We start from the raw sequence: 22,920 nt of genomic DNA, 5'->3' as shown, positions 1-22,920 counted from the left end.
CAAGATCTGGTAAAGAGCCAAAAAAATGGAATTTTTCTTCATCTGGATAATTGAAAGCACAAGCCCAACAGAAAACATATCTCATTGGGGAAATCAGTTGATTTACCTCATCTGACTACCAGGAGACAGGGTCTGCTTGCAAAACACCCACCTCCCCCATCATGTCTCTGTTGCAGATTAGTTACAGCTGAGGGGTTTGCTAATGCTGGAATTTGGAGCCTCCATCAGATGTGCTCTTCCAAAACACCTCTGCCTCAGCCCACACAGCCTTGGGTTTGACTGATCTGGGTTCTTTCTTCTGGAAGAAATGCTTATGGTGGGATCATGCCTGAGTGCATGGAGTTTCTCGGGAAGGGGAGTCATAGACCTGTTTGGTCCTCGACTTCTTGGAATTATGTTTAAACTCAATTATAAATCTAAGTGATTATGTCGTAGAAGATCAAGTTTGTTTTTGCTTTATTGTGTTCTCACTGGATTCTATTATAGAAGAGCGGTACGGTAGTGTGGCTAAGAGCAGAGGTTACGGATTCAGATGCTGAACTTCCGATTTTAGTTCCACCACTTATCAGCCATGTGAACTTGGACGAGCTATTTAGCCTCTTTGGACCTCAGTCTCTGCATCTGTAAAATGAGAATAATAGTGGTACTGACCTCCCATGGTGGCAAGGATTAAACCTGTTAATGTCTAAAAAGTCCTCGAAATAGTATCCAATCCATTCAAAATGCTTTACTAGGGAGAGTATTATTATTTGAGTGAATAGAATTTGAAAATGTTCTTTCACTTCAAAGGCTGTCCCATTTTTCTAATGGAAGAAGAGTTTGCTGTAGCACATCATTCAAGGGGATGTGCGGTCTGCAAAGGGCTGGTAGTCACATCTCTGTAGCAGGTGCTCTTGGTGCTGCTCCCAGGTCCCCATTTCCAGACCAGAGTGCCCACCAGGCAGCTGGAACAGACCTGCACCCACCCTGAAGCCTGGCCCATGGCTGGCAGGAGACACGGATCCAGAAATGCCTGGGAGATGACACACTTCCCACAAATTCTTTGCCATTCCTCCTATCCAAAGGCAGATTCCAAATTCTTTTCCCCGCTGAAGATGGGCCAGCCTTAATGCCTTACTTCTAAGAAGCAGGATGAGGTAGAAGTGATGCGTGCCTTCTGCTCTGGGTTCAACTGTATTCCCCAAAAATCTATGTCTAAGTCCCAACCCTAGTAGCCCCCAGTATGACCTTACTTGGAATTAGGGTCTTTGCAGATGTAGTCAAGGTCTGATGAGGTCATACTTGATTAGGGTGAGCCTTAAGTCCAATGACTGGTGTCCTTATAAGGAGAGACAGAGACTCAGACACACAGACACACACACAGGGAGAGTGTCATGAATGATAAAGGCAGAGATTGGTGTGATGTGTCTACAAATCAAGGAACACCACAAACCATGGGCAATACCAGAAGCTAGGAAGAGGCTAGAAAGGAATCTTTTCTAGAGCCTTCCAAAGGAGTGTGGCCCAACACCTTGATTCTGGACTTTTAGCCTCTAGAACTGTGACAGAACCAATTTCTGTCATTTTCAGTGACCCAGTGTGTGGGGTACTTTGTTATGGCAGCCTGAAGGTGTGCATCCTTCAATGTTAGATTATAAGAAAAGATGTAGCTTGGGTCTGGCCCTCTGTTTCTGTCTCTGTCTCTGTCTCAGAACGTGCGCCACTGCACGTCTTGACGTCTTGTGTAAGAGGTCCAGCAAACTTGAAGCCACCATATGGGAGGGTCTGTGTGGAGAGACCACCGAGAAGGAGCTTTGGCCTTTCAAGTGTTCTCCAAGCAAGGACCAGACACGTGAGGAAAGAAGCTTTGATGGGACCTAAGCCCCAGCTGCCCTCTCCCTGCCACCTTGTGACAGCCCCTAAGTCAGAACAGCCCAACCCAGCCAAGCCACTCCCACACGTGTGACCTAGAGACATAGTGACCATTAATAAATGCTCACTGTGTTTTAAAATTTACATTATTTTTAATCATGGTAAAGAACACATAAAATTTACCAATTTAACCATTTTTAAGTATACAGTTCAGTAGAGTTAAGTATACCCACTTAGTTAGGCAACAAATCTTTGGGACTGTTTCATCTTGCAAAATTTAGACTTTGTACCCAGGAAACAACTCTCCACTCTCCCCTCCCCCAGCCCTGGCAACCACCATTCTGCTTTCTGTCTCTATGACTTCCTCTACTCCAGGGAGAATCAGGCAGGACTTGTTTTTTTGTGTTTTTTGTGTGACTTCTTTTCCTTAGCATAACATCTTCAAAATTCATCCATATTGTGAGGAACTTCCTTTTTAAGTCTGTAAAATACTCCATGGTACATGCAGACCACATTTTGTTCATCCATTCACCAATCGATGGATGCTTGGGTGGCTCCCATCCTCTGGCTGGGACGAATAATGCTGCTATGAACATGGGTGTGCAGACAGGTTACTGTTGATTAAAAACACAATGTCTTGGGTGACTTGTGACTCAAGTGGCAAGGATGTTGCATACCAGCCAGGCCTGTGCACCTCTGGGCAGGATGATGAGGTACAGTTTCTGCTCCAGAGCTCCCTGTGGGATCATGCACAGGCCAGGCTTCTGAATCCACATCTGCCTGTTCCTTCTGCTCTATCATCTTCTCTCACTTCCCCACAGGTGTCTTTTGAGCGTGCCCCCTTCGTGTGTCACTTGCACCAAACTCCCCATCTTAGGCTCTGCTTCTAGGACACTGAACAAAGACAGCAGACGCCCCGTGGCCAGGGTGGTGTGAGTCCTTGTGGATGGTTGCAGGGATGCTGCCATGACCTGGAGGCACTGCACACACCATGATGGTCTTTGGTTAGTTCAATACTTGGCTGGGTGGACTAGGTGAGGTTCTCCAGAGAAGCAGAATTGGCTCCCATGACTACAGAGGCTGAGACATCCCATGATCTGCCATCTACATGCTGGGGACACAGGAAAGCCGGCGGTACTGTTCTAGACTGAATCCAATGGTGTTAGTTCCAGTCTGAGGACAGGAAATGATTGACGTCACAGCTCAGCAGTCAGGCGGAGAGAGAATTCTCCCCTTTTGTTCCGTTCAGACCTCTACAGATTGGATGATGGCCACCCACATAGGGGAGCGCCATCTGCTTTACTCAGTTTACCACATCTCACCCAGAAACACCTCCACAGACACACTCAGAGTCAGGTTCAACCAGATCTCTGGGCGCTCATGACCCAGCCAAAGTGACACATAAAATTAACCAGCACAGTGGGTATCAACTCTGTGAAAACACTGAGTAGCAACTGTACAAATAGACTTAGTGAAGCTAACATAGTCTTCTCATGACCATTGTGCTCTTGTGGAGTTAAAATCCCTGAACTCTGGAAGTCGTGGTAATGCAGAGCGGATCAGGCACAATCTTCCTGATGGCAGAGCACTTCGCAGTTAGGAACCATCTCCATGAGCGTGCTCTCTGTGTGTCCTGCCGTCGTACTGGGAGAAGGGCGGGGAATTGTCACTTCGTTTGACAGAGGAGGAAAGTGAGGTCCAGAAAGCTTGTGAAGTGAACCAATCAAATTAATGGCAGAGCCAGGGCAGGAACAGACCTGGTGTTTCAATGGTCCTCTGGGCTCCTGCTTCGACTCAGACCCCACACCTCACAGAGAGGACCCAGGAGTGCTTCAAAAATGTAAATCAGACACTTTTCTTAAGACCTCACCATGACTTCTAGTCATGGCACTTAGGATAAAGTACAAACTCTGCCTCATGATTGAGAAGGCCTGGCCACAGGTTAGGCGGCTGTCCCTGGGGCTTGCCCTTGAAGTTTTGGCCACAGTGACCTTCAGGAAGGGTCCTGCTCACGTCAAGCTCTTCAGGGCTTCTGGATGTCACCTCTGCCCAAAATATTCTGTGCTGGTTGAGCTGCTGCCTTTGAAAATATGTCCATAAATTCTTTGACACTGCTTCCTGCCAAAGATGAAGCCTCATTATCCCCCCTTTGAGTGTGTCCTGGTCCCAGTGACTCACTTATGAACAGAATATGGCAGAAGTGACACGGGACTTCCAAGACCAGGTCATAGAAGATGCTGCAGGTTTCTCCTTGCTCTCTCTCTCTGGATCACTCGCTTTGGCGGCAGCCAGCTGCCATGACCCGAGGACACTCAGGCGTCCCTAATGAGAGGCCCTCGCAGTGAGGGACTGAGGCCTCCTGTCAAGAGACCCTTGAACAGCCAAAGGAGAGAGTGGGATGGTGTGACAGCTTTGCAATGTGTCAACCCGACTCTGGTGAACTAATGAAGTCCCTTTTCTATATATTTCCAGATAGGGATTCTTAGACACTTGGGTGGGTTGGAAGGTGGGAAGCAGGAATTTTGTACCATATACACTTCGTTGCTGGTCTTCTGGCTCATCTTGGTTGGTGTGAAGCAGGAGCTGGGCCGGGTGTGTGTGTTCAGATCTGTCTTGAAGGGCCCGGGCTACTGTAGTGTTCCGTCATCATCGGGAACGAACATAGGTTTCAGCCTGTGCTGTGGGGTCTGGCTTGGGCTCGTGGGATTTTAGCCTGCTTGTGATCTTCCAATCTGGATGCTGCTCTTTGGATTTCAAGTTCCCGCATCAAACATGGGGAGAGCCTTGTAACCAGCTACCACAAGTCCTTGACCTACTTCTTTCCTGCTTGTCTGATGGATCTGTGTCTGACACGGTGCCCTGTCTCAGAAGCAGATCTATCAGCCCCAGTCAAGGCTTTGGATGATTGCAGTCCCAGCTGACATGTTGACTAAAACTTCTTGAAAAGCTCTGAGCTGGAACCACCCAACTAAGCCATTCCCAAATTCCTGACCCAAGGAAAATGTGGGATAATAAATGTTTATTAATTTAAGCATGAAGTTTTAGGATAATTCTTTTCTTTTTAAAGATTTTATTTATTTTTGACAGAGAGAGAGTGTGTACAAGCAGGGGAAGCAGCAGGAAGAGGGAGAGGGAGAAGCAGCCTCCCTGCTCAGCAGGGAGCCCAAAGCGGGGCTCGATCCCAGGACCCCGGGATCATGACCTGAGCCGAAGGCAGACGCTGAACAACTAAGCCACCTAGGCACCCCTGGGGTAATTTTTTATATAGGAATAAATGAACTAATATACTCCATCACAGATGCCCTCCTGGATCACACTCCTATGTCACTGCTTTGTTTTCTATTACAGCACTCTGTTTATGCCTTTTAGAACATTTATTATAACCTGCAAATATTTTATAGACTTATATACTTATTTATTTCTTTTCTGGCTTTCCCATTAGAATGCCAACCTCATGACGACAGGCACATTCTCTGTTTTGTCCATCTGTATCCCTAGCACCTAATAACCAGGCTAACTCTACTTCCTACTAGCTATGGGGCCATGGGAAAATTGCTCTTTGTGCCTCAGTTTCCTCAGCTGGCAAATGGGATGATGATAATAGCACCTACTTTAGTGGGCTGTTGTGAGTCTGAATGAATTAATATTTATAAGGTGTTTCAAACATTTCCCTGGCACATGGTAAATATTCAGGAAGTGCAAGCTGCTAGTATTTTTAATATTATGGTATAAACTCAATACATATCTACTGGGGGACTAAATGAAGGAATTCATTGATCTCTCTGTCCCATAATCTTAAGTATCCAAGACACAAATAAAAAAGTCCCAAAGGCCTCTAGACAGCTAAAACGGATGTCCCAAAGGCTAGTAGCAAAGCCCATCTAATTAACTTATAGGCAAGCTCTTAGGCCATTACTCAGGACCTAATTACTTAATAGTCTTAGCAGATATTTATTAGTTACCTAACATATGCAAAGCATTGTGTTAGGTGCTGGGGGAAGGGGACAGAAAGACATAGAGGTGAATTAAGCTCATTACCTTCCCTTGAAAGAGCCTGCTGTTTAGAGGGGGGACAGATACAAGAGCCACCAATCACGCAATTACCAGAGAGTGAGCAAGGCAAGTCCGTGCAGAACAGAGCGATGCTGACTCTCGGGGTGGCCAGACTCAATTAGTCACAATTATAACATACGTAACAAGCTTAATTATCTGGTTTCCTAGTCCATAATGGATTAGAAACAGCATATTAGAAGAGCAGGGGTGGCTATTGCTAGAGGCAGGTATGTTGGCAACAGGAAAAAAGTGACAGATAACAGGAATAAAGAATATAATTTTTAAAATATTCAAAGGGGACGTTAGATAACTGAAGCACTTTAGTTTAAGGTCATTTAGTGTAGGGGCAACTGCTACGTAAGACATGAGAGGCAGTATAGCACTATAGTTAAGATAGGATTCTGGAGCCCAGCGGCCTGGGTTTGAATCCCAGCACTGTCACTTACTGCCACCTGCATATGTTACTCAAACTGCAATTCACTTTTCTCATCTATGAAATGAGGATAAGGGCAGCAGCTACTTCATAGGGTTACTGTAAGCATCAAATGAGTTAATATTTGTAAAGTACTTAAGAAGAATTCCTGGCACATAGCAATTCTGAGAGCCTATATCAGTCAGGATTGGCTGCGTTTGCTGCAGTAACAAACAATCCCCCAAATCTCAATGACTTGAAATAATGAGGTTTATTTTTCACTCATACTCCTGTCCATCATCAATAGGCAGGTGATTTTACTCTGAATCGGGACTATCTTCACGTTGGGACCCCTGGCTCATGGAGCAGCCACCATCTATTACAATGTCGCCATGGCAAAGGGAGAAGAGTACCTTCATAGATAACTCATTGACAACTAATCATTCCCCTTGGAAGGGACACACTTTCTGGCTCACAGCTCATTGGCCAGCGCTGGTCACAGGCTCCCACCCTTCTGTGTGTTCAGAATGGGGATGATCGGAATGTGTGTCTAACAGCACAAATCATTACCAGAGGGCCTCTCTGTACTAAGATATCATACTGTCGTGGTTAGGTCACAGAATTAAAAAAAACTGTAATGGACCCAAGAGCGAATTCTATTCATTTTGAGGAAGCGAAATCAACGTTCACAGGAATTCCCTGTTTCTCAGGACACCAATGGCATCTGGTGGCTTGAGGGAGGGAGTGGTGTGAAATGAGACCAATTCTTCACTTGTGGGGCTGGTATGTACACCAGAGGACATCAAGCACCCTGACTCCTGCTCACTAAATGTCCAGAGTATCTCTTCTCCAAGTCACTGTGACAATCAATAATGCTCTAATCTATTTTCTAATACTTCTTTTGGGTAGAGGGGAGTGATGCCCTTCTTTGGCTAAGAACTACTAGCAAATGTTTAATATGATTGTGTTGTTTGCAGCCAGAGCTGGTACCCAAACCCAGCTCCCCACCTCCTTGATCAGGATGTGTCCATCATAGTTTGTTAATTGAGAATCAGAGATCAGTAGTTAAACGGTCCCCAAGGGTATGAGTTGGACCAGTGATGGAGTGTTAATTTACCTGCCCCTTAGGAAGCCTTGGTAATTTTTTGCCCTGGATTCCATGAGATGCCCCTGTATCTGTTCGTAAATCCCCCATTCTGCTTAAGCTAGTCTTAGGTTTTGGTGACTTACTACCAAATAATTTCTGATTTGGACACATACCTCCTAGAAGCATTTCTTTCAAGTATGATTAAAATTTTTAAATGTGTTGTTTGCAAAGGATAAGCTCCATTAAGTTGAACAATTTACTTTTGGGGAACTCTTCCTTTTCCTACTCAGCCGATCAATGAACTATTGATGTGTGGCTATGCAAAATCGCCTACCAAAACCAGAAGAGAGTGATGTGTGTGCTGATAAGGCACACTGTGTAAATAGCCTCAGGAGGGTTTCAAAAGGAGCAGGGCTGAGGGTCAGCTGTGGGATTAGTATCTCTGTATCCCACACCCAAATGAGCACATAAAACAAACCTGGGGTGAACATTTCCCGCTGGTGTGACAGGATGAGTCATTTAATGACTTTCCCTTCTGTTAGTGGATAGCATTTCTTTCAAGCTCCAGAGAAAAACTGACATGATTCATAAAACAGAAAAATAAGATGATATTAAACCTAATACAAGCGTTCAAACTAAATTTATAAGGCATTTTTAAAGGCAGAGATTTTGCTTGAGCATTATAATAATCTCGTTTGAGGATGAGGTCTCCTGCAAAGGTTTATTTTATCCTCATGAATGATCAGCAATTATCCAAACAGCTCTCTTCTGTCCCTGTGGTGTGTCAGCTCACTCAATTTGGATTTCACAGAAAGTAGATGGGGTCACCGCATGCTCAATCACTAATCCTTCCAACACACCGTATTATATGCATGTGCCTCACACTTTGGGGAGGTGAAGGTGGCCAAAATTAAAATTTGAAAGAAGCTAATTGTGATTCTTCGTGCAAAAAAAAAAAAAAGTGTACTGTGTTCAGTAAGCACCATTTCAGGAAAAAACCCTTCAAATTTATTTGATAATAATAACACAGACAATTGAGTGTGTGTCTATGTGGAGCTGGGCATGGAGAGGAATGCTTTCAGTGACTTCTTTCAAAATATTTATTCCCATAAAATCCCAATGAGTGCCCACTTGCATGGTACAGATGAACAAACCAAGGCCACAGAGATGCCCTAGATCACACAGTTGATAAGAGATGGGGCCCATGTATGCTTCTGCATGCTATAATGTTCTTTTGTGCCTGTTAAACGCAACAGATAAGACGGCGAGGTGTGGAACTAGTCCACCTGGGTTCAGAGTCAGGCTCTGGTAGTACTAGCCAAGTGATCTAGGCTTCGTTAATTAGAACTCCCGGTGTTCAGATCTCCTTTCTGAAAGATGCTCAACAAATATTGGTTTTAAATTCTTACCCAGAGTCCGTTCTTTCCCACAGCAATGGATCCTAAGCTAGTGCATCAGGCACCTTGCATGGACTTTGAACTCACCGGGGCAACCACTTCTGTGTGGTCTGATAAAGAAATACTTATTCCATCACTCATTAAAGGTGCTAAGAAAGACTTTATCCAAGGGTACTGCTACAATGGGGCTTTGCAGTAGGGGAGAGATTGGGCTACACTCCAAATACATAAAGAAAAAGTGGGGATTTATAGCCAAGGAGCAGGGTAAAGGGGGCATCAGTAGATGGTAAATTACTAAGAGGGTAAGGTAATTCTTTGATAAACTGACCTAACAAGATTCTAGCTGAAGGCAGGCCACAGGGATCAGGTATCACCTGGTGTGGGGAACGGATGATGGATTCTGGCAAAACTGACTTGGCAGGATTCTTGCTAAAATGGGGCATTTGAGGACCTGCCCAAAGACAGAGCCTAGTCAAAAAAAAAAAAAAAAAAGTTCAGAGGATCAGAGCCTGGTCAAGGAGTCTTCACCACCAACACAGCATAACTTAAATAAGCTCCTGCCTCATGCTCACAGGGCCCTCTTCTGCCCTCCTGCCTGGGGGCATCGCTATGCTGATGTGCCCTATGCCCCCCGCCACACCCCCACATGTGCAACCCCTGGAAATGTGTATTTTGAGGGGGTTAACACTCCACGGAGAAACCATTTGACCAGTGGGAGACAGGAGCTGAAGGGTAAAATCTTCCCTGTCCTTCCCCACGAGCACACTGACCTGAGATGTTCACACGGTCTCTCTGACGATGGTGATTGAAGACAGAGCAATTGGTTTATCCTCTAGCCAACTAGGTACACACCTTCTCCTATCTGCTGCCATTTGTTCCTCGCCTCATCCCCATTCTCCCCCACTCTAGCTGCCCTGGGATTGCACTGCCCCATAAAAGATTAGCATAGAATCATCTGCCTTGGGCTCTGTTTTCTAAAGAATCTGGGCAAAGACAGCTAGCATCAGGACTCCCAAAGGAGACTGGAATTCCAAGAATAATATGTTTGAAGAACTTCATGGCCAGCAGAAACCTTATGTGATGCAGGATTAAGTTAGGATTAAACCTATATCATGCTTGAGGCTAGCTCTATTTAGGAAGGCTTTCGCATGTAGCCGTTCTCTTTGGCTCTTAATATTTAGAAGGGTGGGAAGGTACAGTCTTTTTCCCAAACAGTCTGACTTCTAGCAGGGCAAAGACACTCAGAGCAGCCACGGGATGATTCAGGCTCTGCCTCCATGGTAATTGTCAGTCCGCATTGATGGGCAGCCTCAGATGGCCACACCGAGGGTCTCCTCTGTGGTTCCTCCTTCATTCTCCTTGGCCTTTTAAACCTCTGAATAGCTGAATACCTCCTTGCTTTGTCCTAACTTGTTGCAGACCAGGACCCAGAAAGGGAAGGGGCTATGTACCATACTCCCTATGATACTCTGATAACATAAAAAATACATATTTTGGTCTTCATCCTCAGCTCCTGGCCAGAGCTCCTCAAAAGTTTGTAATTTCCGAGATGATAAAGGTGCTAGGAGCATGTTTTGTTCTCATATTTGGTCTTTAGCTCCAATTCTTGCCACAGAGCTCCTAAATCCCTTGGAATTTCAGAGGTGATAGGAGTGTCTTTTATTCCAATGAGGCAACTCTTGGTGGGCTCCTAGATTGGGGGCTGGTCACCAGAACATCCAAGCCATGATTAGAAGCTTAGAACTTCCAGCTTCATCCCCCATCCTCTGGGGAGGGGAGAGGGGCTAGAGACTGAGTTAATAATTGGTCATGCTCACATGATGAAGCCTCCAAAAATTCCTTAAGTATGGTGTTTGGAGAGCTTCCGGGTTGGTGAACACATCCACATGCTGGAAGGCACACCCTCCCTCCATGGCAACAGAGGCTCCTGCACTCAGGACCCTTGCAGACCTCGCTCTCTGTAACTTTTCATGTAGCTGCTCATCTGTATCTTTACCATATCCTTCCTTTAGAACAAACTGATAAATGTACGTAAGTGTTTCCCTGAGTTCCGTGAGCCATTATAGCAAATTATTGAACCTGAGGAAGGGATCATGGAACCTCCCAATTTGTAGTCCAGTTAGACAGAAATGTGAGTACCCTGGGGACTCACCACTTGCAATTGGCATCTGAAGTGGCCGACAGGCTTGTCGGACTGACCCCTTAACCTGTGGGGTTTGACGCTAACTGCAGGTAGATAATGTTCGAATTGAGCTAAACTGGAGAACACCATGCTGGTACTCACCCCCAGTCTGATACCCAAGAATGTAGTTATTCCAGGACTCATGTAAATGATGACGTACCAACATGTGCGCACCACATAATGTCCCCTGCCAGGGTTCTCTGGAATTTCAGGGTTCCTTCAAATGAGATCGTGTTGGTGCTGTGTTCATATTACGACGGTACAAAGGAGTTCCAGGTCACGGGTGCTTCCCTCACACCAGACATATGCCAAACATTTCATTCAGTGTTTCATTCTGAAGCAAAACCTTGTGAGGTAGCTATTATTATCCTCAGTTCACAAAAGAGGAAAATGAGGTTCCGATTGATAAGGAATTTGCCAGAATCTCACAGTTAGCTGAACCAGGATTTGGATCCAGGACCTTCTAACTGCAAAGCCCACAGTCCTGAGCATGGTGCCCCACCCACATCCTGCTGGCTGTTACGGTCCCTACATGTCTGTGGTGTCTTCTGCAAGCACCTGTGACCCGCCGCATGTGGGGCTCTAAGTGCTGGGGAACGGTGCCGCCCTCAGCCAACGATAAATGAGAGTTGGAGGATAAATACCCAGCTTCCTCTCCCCCTGGGTGGCTTAACTCTGAGGGATGTCCTATCCCGTTTTCTGAAAGTCCCAGCAGGATTGAGACCCAGTTGTCTACAGTGATAGGATGTTCAGCCACACACATAATTGGCCTCCTTCTCTTCCCTGTCTCATTGCTCCCCTTTCCTAGTGGGATTGGATCCCAATTAAACAACCTGTACTTAAATCCTGTCTCAGAGTCTGTTTGGGGGTGGGGTGTGTGTGTGTGTGTGTGTATGTGTGTGTTTTCTTTAAGAATATTATAAATTCTTATGAAATAACGACTCACATCTCCCACTGGGGCTGTCTTATACACACACACACGTGGACACGAGAGAAAAAACCAAGAGTATCTCCTGAGGAGAGAACTGTGTTGCACTGTGTACAAAGTGACAGGGAGGAAAAACTCTTACCTTCTTAAGTTAGTGACTGGGGGCTTGCAAATTAAACTGACAAAAAACAGACTGGCAAGAGAAAAAACAGAATTAATTATGTATATATGGAAGCTCATAGAAAAATGTGACTCAAAGGTGTGGTTAGAATTTGGGGTTTCAGGGCACCTACTGAAGAACAAATGACTTTTGAAATGGTAAGTGGGCTATTAGGAGAACAGATAGGAGATATAATAGTTTTGTGACAAGGTCTGTTTGGTGTGGTATGAAGACTTCTAATTTCTGGTGATGAGTCAATATTCTCTGGTAACCCCTGGGGTGGGGATTTACAACAACTGAGTTCTTTTGGGAGGCTCTGCTTTTAGGCAATAAGAAATTTCAGGTACTCAAATGGTTTCTGCTCAAAATAATTGTTATATCACAGTGGTATATCTGGACTCCTTCAAGAGGCAGGACGGGCCTTGATGATACAAAGCTAAGGTAGCCATATCTCACTATCCCTGCCTTTTTACTGAAAGATCTCAGATTCTCTCTCTCTTGCCACCACCTGAGAGGGTACAAACAGAACAAAATTGGGGTCTTTGGACTTTTCCTTCCCCCCTTTCAGGTTCTTCCAAGGGAATCCTATTCTTCCAGAACACAGGGTTCGTTTTGCAAGAAAGTGAAGTTCACTGCAGCATGGGAGGGCCCATGGTCACTAATGTCTTATCATGGAGTTTGTCTTCCAGCCTTAAGCCTTTCAGTCATCTTAACAAAGGTTGAAAAGCTCTCAATCACCCAGCTACTTATCCAGGTGACAGCTCAGGTCTTAAGGCAGGAAACAGTATGTTTTGGGAACGATCTGTCATTTCTGTGTGTTCATTCCTTTCTTATACGAGCTTCAAAAACACCCCCCTGGACTCTCATCAAAACTATACTGAGGGCACAGATTCATGTGACCGACTCGGTGACGCAACCCCCTCCCTTCCCAACAGCCACCCTGCACTGGGATTATCAGCACATAAATAAATAAAGGCTCTACTGCTTTGGTTATCCAGCAGCCAACCCCTTCTGGAATTTTTGAGAAAAAGCAGAAAGAGTCATGTAGTGGGTTGAATGGTGGCCTCCTAGAAATACGTCCACCCAGAACCCACGAATGTGACCTTGGAGTGTTTTTGGAGAAGAGGTATTTGCAGATGTAATTAGGTTGGGATCTCAAAATGAGATCATCCTGGATTATCTGGGTGAGCCCCCAACTGAATAACAAATGACCTCATTACAGACAAAGAAGACAAAGGAGGAGAAGGTCATGTGAAAAAAAGCAGACATCAGGGTGATGTGGCCACAGCCCAAGGAATGCCAGGATCTGCCAGGGGCCGGGAGAGGCAAGGGATGGACTTGCCCTGAGGGAGTGCAGCCCGGCTGACCCCTTGCTGTCAAACGTATCGCCGAGATTTCTAAATACATTTGTTGTTTTAAGCCACCCAGTTTGTGCCAATCAGTCACAGCAGCCACAGGACACTAATACAAGTCACTGAACAACTTTTTGCCCTAAAAATTTGGCCCTAGAAATGAGAGCTCTAACTGTTTCATTTCATAAGGATACTTGAAGCTAAGGATTCATTTTGCCCCCATTTCATAAGCAAGGAAATGGAGAAACAGAGAATTCGAGTGAGTTTCCCAAGCACACTTAGCAAACAAATGGCAGATGTCGGCTTCAAATCCAGGCCATCTGATCCTAGAGTCCGCTTTTTGAACGACCGTGTTCTCCAACACAGTCTCTGCCTCTGCACGTGGAATCACAAGAAGAAACTGCCCCTTTCCACCCGTGTCGCATTAGCTGGACCAGGCTGCTTCCCTGCCCTCCCTCCGCAAGCAGGATGTGCACCTGTGGGATGGGCTAAACCAGCTGGACTCTCCCTAAGGCAAAGCCACAGGGTGGCTGATTCATTCCTGGCAGTGGTGGCATCCCAGACAGGTGCTTCCCGTTCAAACCCACCGTGGACCCTCCTGCTGATTATCTGTGGGCACTGCCTTGGTTCCTGCCCACGTTCGAACACGCAGTCCCCAGTATCCTCCAGGTTCCTTTTCCATGGAAGTAATGAAGAGTTTATTTCTGTTGTTTAAAATCAAGAACCCGGGGCACCAGGGTGGCTCAGTCCTGTGCCCACGTGGAGGCTGAACTCAGCCCTTTCACTAATGCCCCTGCCCCAAATAAATCCACTCTGAAACATACTGCTGATAATGTAGATGTTGTTCATGACCTCGAGAAAAACAAGAAAGAACATTTATAGCACAAAACAGACAGAACTTCGGGCGCCTGGGTGGCTCAGATGGTTAAGCGTCTGCCTTCGGCTCAGGTCATGATCCCAGGGTCCTGGGATCGAGTCCCGCATCGGGCTCTCTGCTCCTTGGGAGCCTGCTTCTCCCTCTGCCTCTCTCTCTGTCTCTCATGAATAAATAAAAAAAAAAAAAAACAAAAAAAAACCAGACAGAACTTCATGAAACTCCTGGAAAAGCCTCTTTGTCCTTCCTGGGGTCTGTCTTAGGGAGATGGCTGCCTCGCCCCCTCCCCCTCACCGCCTCCACCCCGCAACTCCCACCACTCTTGGCAATTCCACTCTGGCCCTCAGTTTACCTTCCCTACTCCACAGAAAACACAGCCCTGAATTTAATCCTTAAAAACAAACAAAACCAAAAAACAAAAACAGTTCAATAAACATATGTGAACCTCCTTGGGTACTTGAACGGTGTGGGATCCAGTTTATGGGCCTCCCTATATTCGCTCAGCCCCACAATTCTAAAGCTTCAATCTTTAGGCAACCCAAGCTAAAACATGTCCCAGTGAAAGCAGATATTTTTTGAATGGCTGGGGATGTGCTGTACCAGAGAAGATACCATTTTCCTCTCATGATTCTATCTGTGAAGGCCCACATCCCTATGCAGGGCTCCCTCCTTTCAACCCCTGCAGTGGCCCCATCTCCCCTGGAGGGAAGGCAAAGCTGTCACCTGGCTTCCGTCACACCCGCTGGGGGGTCCAGGACTGGCTTGCCCCACCGAGGCTTGGCTCTTCCACTGCTTCCAGGCTCAGGAGAAGCAGCACGCTTCAGCCTGGCGTGGAATCTGACTTCCTCTGCAGCCGCCTGGATGCAGATAACACACCATTCAGTGCCCCATGGGGCTGACGCCGACGAATCAGAGACTTGGGAGTGAAGGAGCCAGCCCTTAAATTCTTTGTACCTCCTTCTCCTGCTGTACTATGCCACATCACCCCTCTGCAGACATATACCCCCCATGATCCACCTGCTCACCCCTCTGCAGACATACACCCCCTATGACCCACCTGCTCACCCCTCTGCGGATATACACCCCCCATGATCCACCTGCTCACCCCTCTGCGGACATACACCCCCCATGATCCACCTGCTCATCCCTCTGCAGACATACACCCCCCATGATCCACCAGCTCACCCCTCTGCTGACATACACACCCACACGATACACCTGCTCACCCCTCTGCAGACATACACCCCCCATGATCCACCTGCTGGGCTTCACGTGCATCTAGGGCTGGCTCAGCAATGCAGATCTGCACTTGTTTTCCTTCCTTCTCTACTTCTTTTCTTTTCTCCCTCATTCTTGTGACCTGAGATGGCATCCTCCCAGAAAGCACTGCCAAAGAAGCATTGCCTTGGGATCTATTTCTTATGGAACGTGGACTAAAATATCTCACAAGAAAAATAGGTCCTTCATAGCAGGGTAGATTTTGCTCTGAATAAAAATAATAAATTTACCACATTATTACACCAGGGAGTGGGCCCAGATCCACATGCCTGAAACCCTGAAGAACTTCTACAAAATGCAATGAATATATGAGATGCTTTAAGGACCGGCTTGAGCTGAGTGCAAAGAACCAATGAACTTGGAAAGAAAGTCGAAGAGTCTGCATGAATGAGGTATAACCATGACCACTGATGTCATCCCCAACATCACCACCATCCTCACCACCACCACCACCACCACCAACACCAGCAGCACCATGGCAATGACATGGCATGACACTTCCTCAGAATTTACCGTGTGCTAGGCACTCTTCTAAGCACCATGTGTTGGGCTCATTTCATCTTAATGACATACCCTGGAAGTCAGTACTATTAATATCCCCATTTAACAGATGAAGAAACTGAGATTTGGAGCAAGTAAGCAAATGACTCAAAATCACACAAGTCGGGAGTGGCAGTGCTGGGACTTGACCCCGGGCAAGGGTCCAGACTGCTAACACTACTACTTCCACCTCACATGCTCTTTTCCCTTCATCTGAGTATCCATGATTCAGACATGGGTAAACAAAGTCTCTGAAAGAACCCATCCTGGCTCCCAATAATTCACAAAGACAGACTACCCCATATAAGAACAAGAAAACAAAGAAACAGAGATTACTGTTTGTGGCAGTGAAAAGAGGACCAACTTGAAACAATAAGCCAATGTTTTCTTATGAAAGATAAAAAGTTAAACACGAGGTGATTTATCATTAGTCTTTTCTCTTTTTTTTTAAGCTTTTATTTTTATTTATTTGACGAGAGAGCCCAAGCAGGGGGAGCGACAGGCCGAGGGAGAAGCAGAGTCCCCGCTGAGCAAGGAGCCTGACACGGGGCTCGATCCCAGGACCCTGAGATCAGGACCTGAGCCAAAGGCAGATGCTTAACTGACTAAGCCACCCAGGTGTCCCTATCATTAGTATTTTCAACATGACTCAAAGGAATATCATATCTATGAAATGAGGGCAGATAGTCATGAACTAAAAACATAATTCAACATCTGATAAAGACTGGTTGGAGATGAAAGTGATGGATGTCACATTTATTTATTTATTTATTTGTTTATTTTATTTATTTATTTGAGAGAGTGAGAGCACAAGCAGGAGGAGTAGGAGAGAGAGAAGCAGGCTCCCTGCTGAGCAGGCAGCCCAACACAGGGTTCCATCCCAGAACCCTGAGATCACAACCTGAGCTGAAGTCAGAGAGAAAAGAAAAGAAGTAGAGAAGGAAGGAAAACAAGTGCAGACTCAGTGCTTAACGGACTGAGCCATCCAGGCAACCCAAAGATGGATGTCACATTTAAAAAACACAAGAGATTTTATATACCAAAGATATTTCAATAAAGCTGTTACACATACACACACACACACACTCACTCACCCTTGAAGTGATGTCTTTCCTGGGGTACTACAGAAAACCAAGATCAGATAAATACGTTTACGAACTTCTTTAATCATTCTGCAAAAAAGATTAAAGAGGTAAAAGAGAACTAAAAATGATAAGTCCATAAGATCTAACACACATATAATAGAACCTCTAGATAGAAAAAACAGATCAGACTATCTGGAAGTCAACGTGAGGGCCTGACTTACGCTCTCACTTCCGCACCATGAGTCACTTGCAGAAGAATGGACACCATCGGCAGGTGCCTTGTGAAGAATTAGTCCCGAGGTTGATTCTCTTAAATTGGTCTCTATCCTCCTGAAAGGGTATCATTGAGGTCAATCCAGCAGTGGGAGTCTGTAAACCTCTTTTTGTCTGTATTCCATTGTAGATCAATATACTGATCCTCTGTGAGGTCATCAAGAGAAACGAATACCCTGTTCCCACTCTCAAAGAGGTTCCAATCTACTGAGGGAGGCAGAATACTCCTAAGAGATCTGAGAACCTGTATAGGAAAGATGGTCATCACAGACACAGAAGTTCCCCTTTGGATCTCTATCTTGCTTGTCTCCCTGCAAACTGAATGCTGAAAAGACTCATTTCCCCCCCATCCAGGGCTCCCTCGATGACATCAGTTGATAAATCTCTGTCATATTGTTCCGAACCAGCCAGCTTACTTTAAATATGGTAATTTTAAAATGATTAGTTATACTTTGTTTATAACTATACCTAGCCTTGGAATCAGTCAGACCTGGGCTTGAGTCCTGGCTCTGTGTGACTTTTATTAAGTGACTCAACCTCTCTGAGGGTTAGGTTTCCTTACCGGTATAATGAACACAGTGGTGTAGTGGCAGAGGGGTTCTCAAACCTTTCCTGTGCACAGACTGTGATTTCCGACCTGGGATGGAGCCCCCAGAGTCTGCATTTCTGACCAGCTCTGGGTCCTGCAGGTGCTGCTCTTCAGCCCAAGTTTATTCAGCCCCACAAGCCAAGAATGTTTTTCACATTTTGAAGGGTGGTAAAACAAACAAACAAAACAAAGAAGAATATGCAACAGAGCCCACATGTCGCATGCAAAGCCAGAGAGTAAACTTTTTACTACTTGGTCCTTCCCTGAAGTATGCGGGCTCCTTCTGTCGCACATGCTTTTGCCATTGCTGCTCCATCCCCTGGACTCCAGGCCCCCCTGAGTTCACCTGCAGCTACGGGTAAAGGCTTTTTCCAGCCTGCTGACGACTTCCCGCCTCACCGCCCTGTGCTTACCCCTTCTCTGTCTAAAGGCTCGAGCTTGCTCAAGGGCCCGAAGGCCTAACGGCAGGTGAGGAGGCTTAAGAACTTGGGGGCAACCACAACCAATAGAGGAGGGAGTCTGACGAGTGTCCCAGAGACCCTGTGGCTGGATGCCAAGGTGCACTTCACATTGTCCACAGAACACACCATTGCAACGTGTTCTGCTGGCCCACAGTGGGGACCTGCTCATTTATGGCATCTGTCACTGGCTTTATTTCTTTACCTCATTTTGGATTCACTGGAGCCACCTTGCATGGGTTTGAGAGCCAAGTGCGTGTCTCTTTCCAACCCTGTCTTTAGTGAGGTTATGACGGCATATTACACCATGGGGGTCACCAAGCGCGACACAGCAGTCGTTGGTGGAGAACCAGTGGATACACATTTACTGCACACCACTTCCTCACTCGTCCTTCCTGGCATCTCTGCTGGAACAAATACCTACACCCCTGTCCTCGCCTCAGGTCGGCTTTAGGTGGAAGCCAAACGAAGAGACGTACCTACCTACCTCATAGTCTTGGTGTAAGAGAAAAACACATCAGATCACATTTGGGAATCATTACCACAAGACTTGGTATGAGACAGTCCCTTCCCCTCTTCTCCTTTTCCTTTAGCCAAGGGGAGATTCCAGGATTTTCCAGGACACCTGCACTGCAGGCTTTCTGTATCAAAGTCAGCTCTGGCTCACTGGGCCATGTGGTCACTTTCCTGGAGGTTCTGGAATGACTTCCTTGGCACGCATCCACGCACAGACTAACCCATACAACGGGCAATAGGAGATGGGCTGAAACCTTAATCGGCGTCAGGAAGGAAGCGTATCCATTGCAACCTCATGAAACTGAACACATGTGGGCAAGGCAAGCATGACAGCACCGTGAGTTCTGCCAGCTTTGGTGAATGCAATGCAGACAATGCACCTTTGTGCAGAGCTAGGGACGTATGCCAGGGCTGGGAGGTTGGTGGCTCTTTCAGGTGCTGTGCACTGAGGTTGGAACTCAGAGCAGGACAGGAAGAGATGAGGCCCAGAGAGATACAAAGGAGAGGAAGAAAGAAAATGTAGGGAAGGAAAAGGGGTGGCTTGAAAGAAACTGCTGGGTACTACCCAATATCCATCTTCCCTTCCTACTTAATAACAGACCCAATTTTTAATGCAGTGCTCAGCAAAGGACCACATGACCCAACTCCCCTTGTAGTTGGGTGTAGCCCTCATTCTAGTCAATGAGCTAAAGAGTGTGAGTTTAGTGTGGGACTTTCAGGAAGGCTCCTGAAAGGATGCTGGTTCATCTGACTCATCATGCTATTTTGTCCTCGCCTGCTTTCTCTTTACGCCAGCCCGGGATTTGGTTGTGACAGCAGGAGCTCCAGCAGCCATCTTGGATGATAGGTTGACCTGGAGGATGAAGCCAGTGCTGAGGATGATGGAGCACAAAGACAGAAGGAACTGGGGTTCCTGAGGACGATGTTGCCAGGCTTTGATTGTTACCTCAAGATCTCTCTCGGTGAGAGAGAGAGACAGACTTCTTCCTTGTGTCAGCCACCGATTAACTTGCGTTTTTCTGTTACATGCAGCTAACCTAAGCCTAACTGATACAGGAGGTGAAAATGAACAAGGGGATGCCAGAGATGGGAGAGTGGAAGGGAAGAGGAAGACAAGACCTATGGAGTGAGTGTGAGTCTCAAACTGCAAACTCGGGCTGTAAGAAACATAACCTTCTTTATGCCTGATTAACAACTTCAATTTTATGCTAAGCCCCCATCCCACTCTATTTCTGTCACTTCAGAGCCCTGTCTCTTCCTGGTGCAGAATTGCCTCGACGTTCCTTGGGGTGAGACCGACAGGCAGAATGCCACTGCTGTCCTCTCTCCAGCTGCACCTGGGTGTCCACTGACATGCGGGTTCTGTCTGGCCTTGGACGGCAGGTCCTCCTCCCTGTCTAACCACAGTGCCTTTCGGGACCGCCAGCTCTCTGTGCTGTGTCCCTTCCCTGAATTACTCAGGCCTGGGACACTCACTGGGTCCTTGGCACATGCCTGTGTTCTCCCCAGGATGAGGACACAAGCCTGTGTTTTCAGATGACCCGTCTCAGTGTGGGGGTCCTGCTGTCCCTTCTCCAATAGCACTCAGCTATCTTGTGGGGTCAGGAATGCCCAGAATCTAAGCCGGCTCTTCCCCTCCGGTTCCTATACTTCCTCACACTGCAGCCCAGGCTGTAGGGACTTTATAAAGGGCAGGGGGTACACGGAACAAGGTAACCTCTCTCTTTCATTTTATATTATTCTAGATTTAAAAAAAAATAAAGTTGGAACACAAAATCCTCAGAATTATCTGCCTTGTCCTCAGCACCACCTTTCCCTGAGATAGAGCAGGTGGTCCCGCTGTCCGGAGTGGGGAAAGGGTTGGCCATCGTAGAAAGCACTGCAGAGCAATAGTGTCTGCTTAGATCTCAGATTCTCCTACCACCTAGAGAAGGGGAAGAGGGACCAGGAGAAGAGCCGAAGAGCATTAGCATCGGAAGTCTCTGTTGGGGATGACAGTGGGCACGTAGTTAAGAGCACAGTGGGATTCACGGTGTTAGCAAAGAACCCCAAATACAGGGGTCCTGTAGCTGTGCCCTCCTTCCCCTCCCTGTCTAAGCCCACCGCAGAGGCCTCACCGCTCTGCAAGACAGGAGGCTGGTCTCACGCCCCCCCTTTCAGTGCTGGGAAAGGAGCACTCTTCTGAGGATGCCCAGGGACGAGAAGGGGCCTGGGCCCTAGAAAAATGGGGTCACATCCAGGTTTTCTAGACCCTCCAGCCAGGCAGAGGGACTCATCTGGGGAACATGGCCTGCTCAGAAGGGTAGCACTCACTTCTTATATAGCTTCCTGTTGGCAAGACTCAAGGAGGTCAGCCTGTGGCCCACATCACAGTAACTGATGTTTGCTCAGAATCATCAATGGGTGCTGAAACGAATGGGTAAACGGCTACTCCCACAGTCTCAGAGACCCTTCCCACCATATGGATGTTACTTATAAGGAGGAAAATGGTCATGTGACAGCAGAGAAGCCTGGCAGACTCCCCCGCCCCCCATCAATGTTAGCAAGCTTCATGTCACCTGTGGGGGACCAGTGGACACGCTGTGCCCTCTGATGCCATGCACTGAGAACAACACAGCACTTTCTGTGACACTGTTGCCAAAAACGTGTAACCCGAATTGAATCATCAGGAAGCATCTGACAAAGCCAAAATGAGTGACATTCTCCCACATAACTGGCCCATTCTCCTGAAAAATGTCCGGGTCATGAAGGCTATAAGGAACAAATGAGGAGCTGTTCCCAACCAAAAGGCGCTGAGTAGCCACCACGACCCAAAGCAGTGTCTGGCCCTGGGTTGGAGCCTAGACCAGAGAAAAAAGGATATTTATAAAGGACAATATGGAGGCAAACAGCCCCATTTGAATGGGGGCCTGGATTGGATGCTGGTATTTGTCTCCATGTTAATTTTCTGATTTTGGTAACTGTATGATTTGTATATAAAAAAATTTGCTCCTAGGAAATAAACACTAAAATATTTAGGGATAAAAGAGCATATTCTGTTTCTCTCTCTCTCTCTCTCTCTCTCTTCTCTTTTCCCATCCTTCCTCCGACTTCCCTTCCTTCCTCCGATGTAGTAAAATGTTCATCAATGGGGAATCTGGGTGAAATGGATAGGGGAGTTATGCTTGGCATTATTCCTGTAAGTTTTATATAAACCTGTATGTATTTCTTTTTTTTTCTTTTTCTTCGTTTCTTTTAATCTGTATGTATTTCAAAACAAAAATTTACCATCCCAGCCCCTACTCCACAATGATTTGAGGAATGTGCAGACTAGGACCTAAAAGGGGCCTTAATGAGCGTGAAGTCTGATCCTCTCCTTTTACTTCCAAGGTCCTAAGACCCTAGAGACATGCAGCCACTTAGGTCTGCTGGACCCCGAGCCAGGGCCTTAGCCCCTGCACCTCCTTGACTCCTTGCCTCTGAATCCAAGCCTCGCCACCTTGTAGAGCTTGGGTGAGCTACTTACCCTTTCTAGCTCCCAATTTTCTCATCAGACAAATGAAAGGATAGGGAGGCTCATTGGGGAGGAGACTGAGATAAAGTCCCAGTCCAGCACTTAACACAAGACACACCCACTAAATGCTCAATCAGTGTCACCACCAAGACACCAACTAGGCTACTGTTGCTATTAATTATGCCCCAACTCACCGGCCTGGATTTACAAAGGAGGAAATGGACTGATGTAGCTGTTAGAATGCTCCCAGCTTTAAGAGAGAAGACATAGGGAAAGTACTTGTTTAGGTAAAGGAAAGATATAATCTCCTGTAATAGGAATTCTAGATGTAAGATGGGTCCCTGGGGGCTAGGAGGATTGGGGAGATTCATCAAATGGCTTGATGATGACAC

This window comes from Neomonachus schauinslandi, chromosome 1 (assembly GCF_002201575.2).
Source record: "Neomonachus schauinslandi chromosome 1, ASM220157v2, whole genome shotgun sequence".
NCBI classification, from domain to species: domain Eukaryota; kingdom Metazoa; phylum Chordata; class Mammalia; order Carnivora; family Phocidae; genus Neomonachus; species Neomonachus schauinslandi.
Note: the sequence above shows the minus strand (reverse complement) of the source record.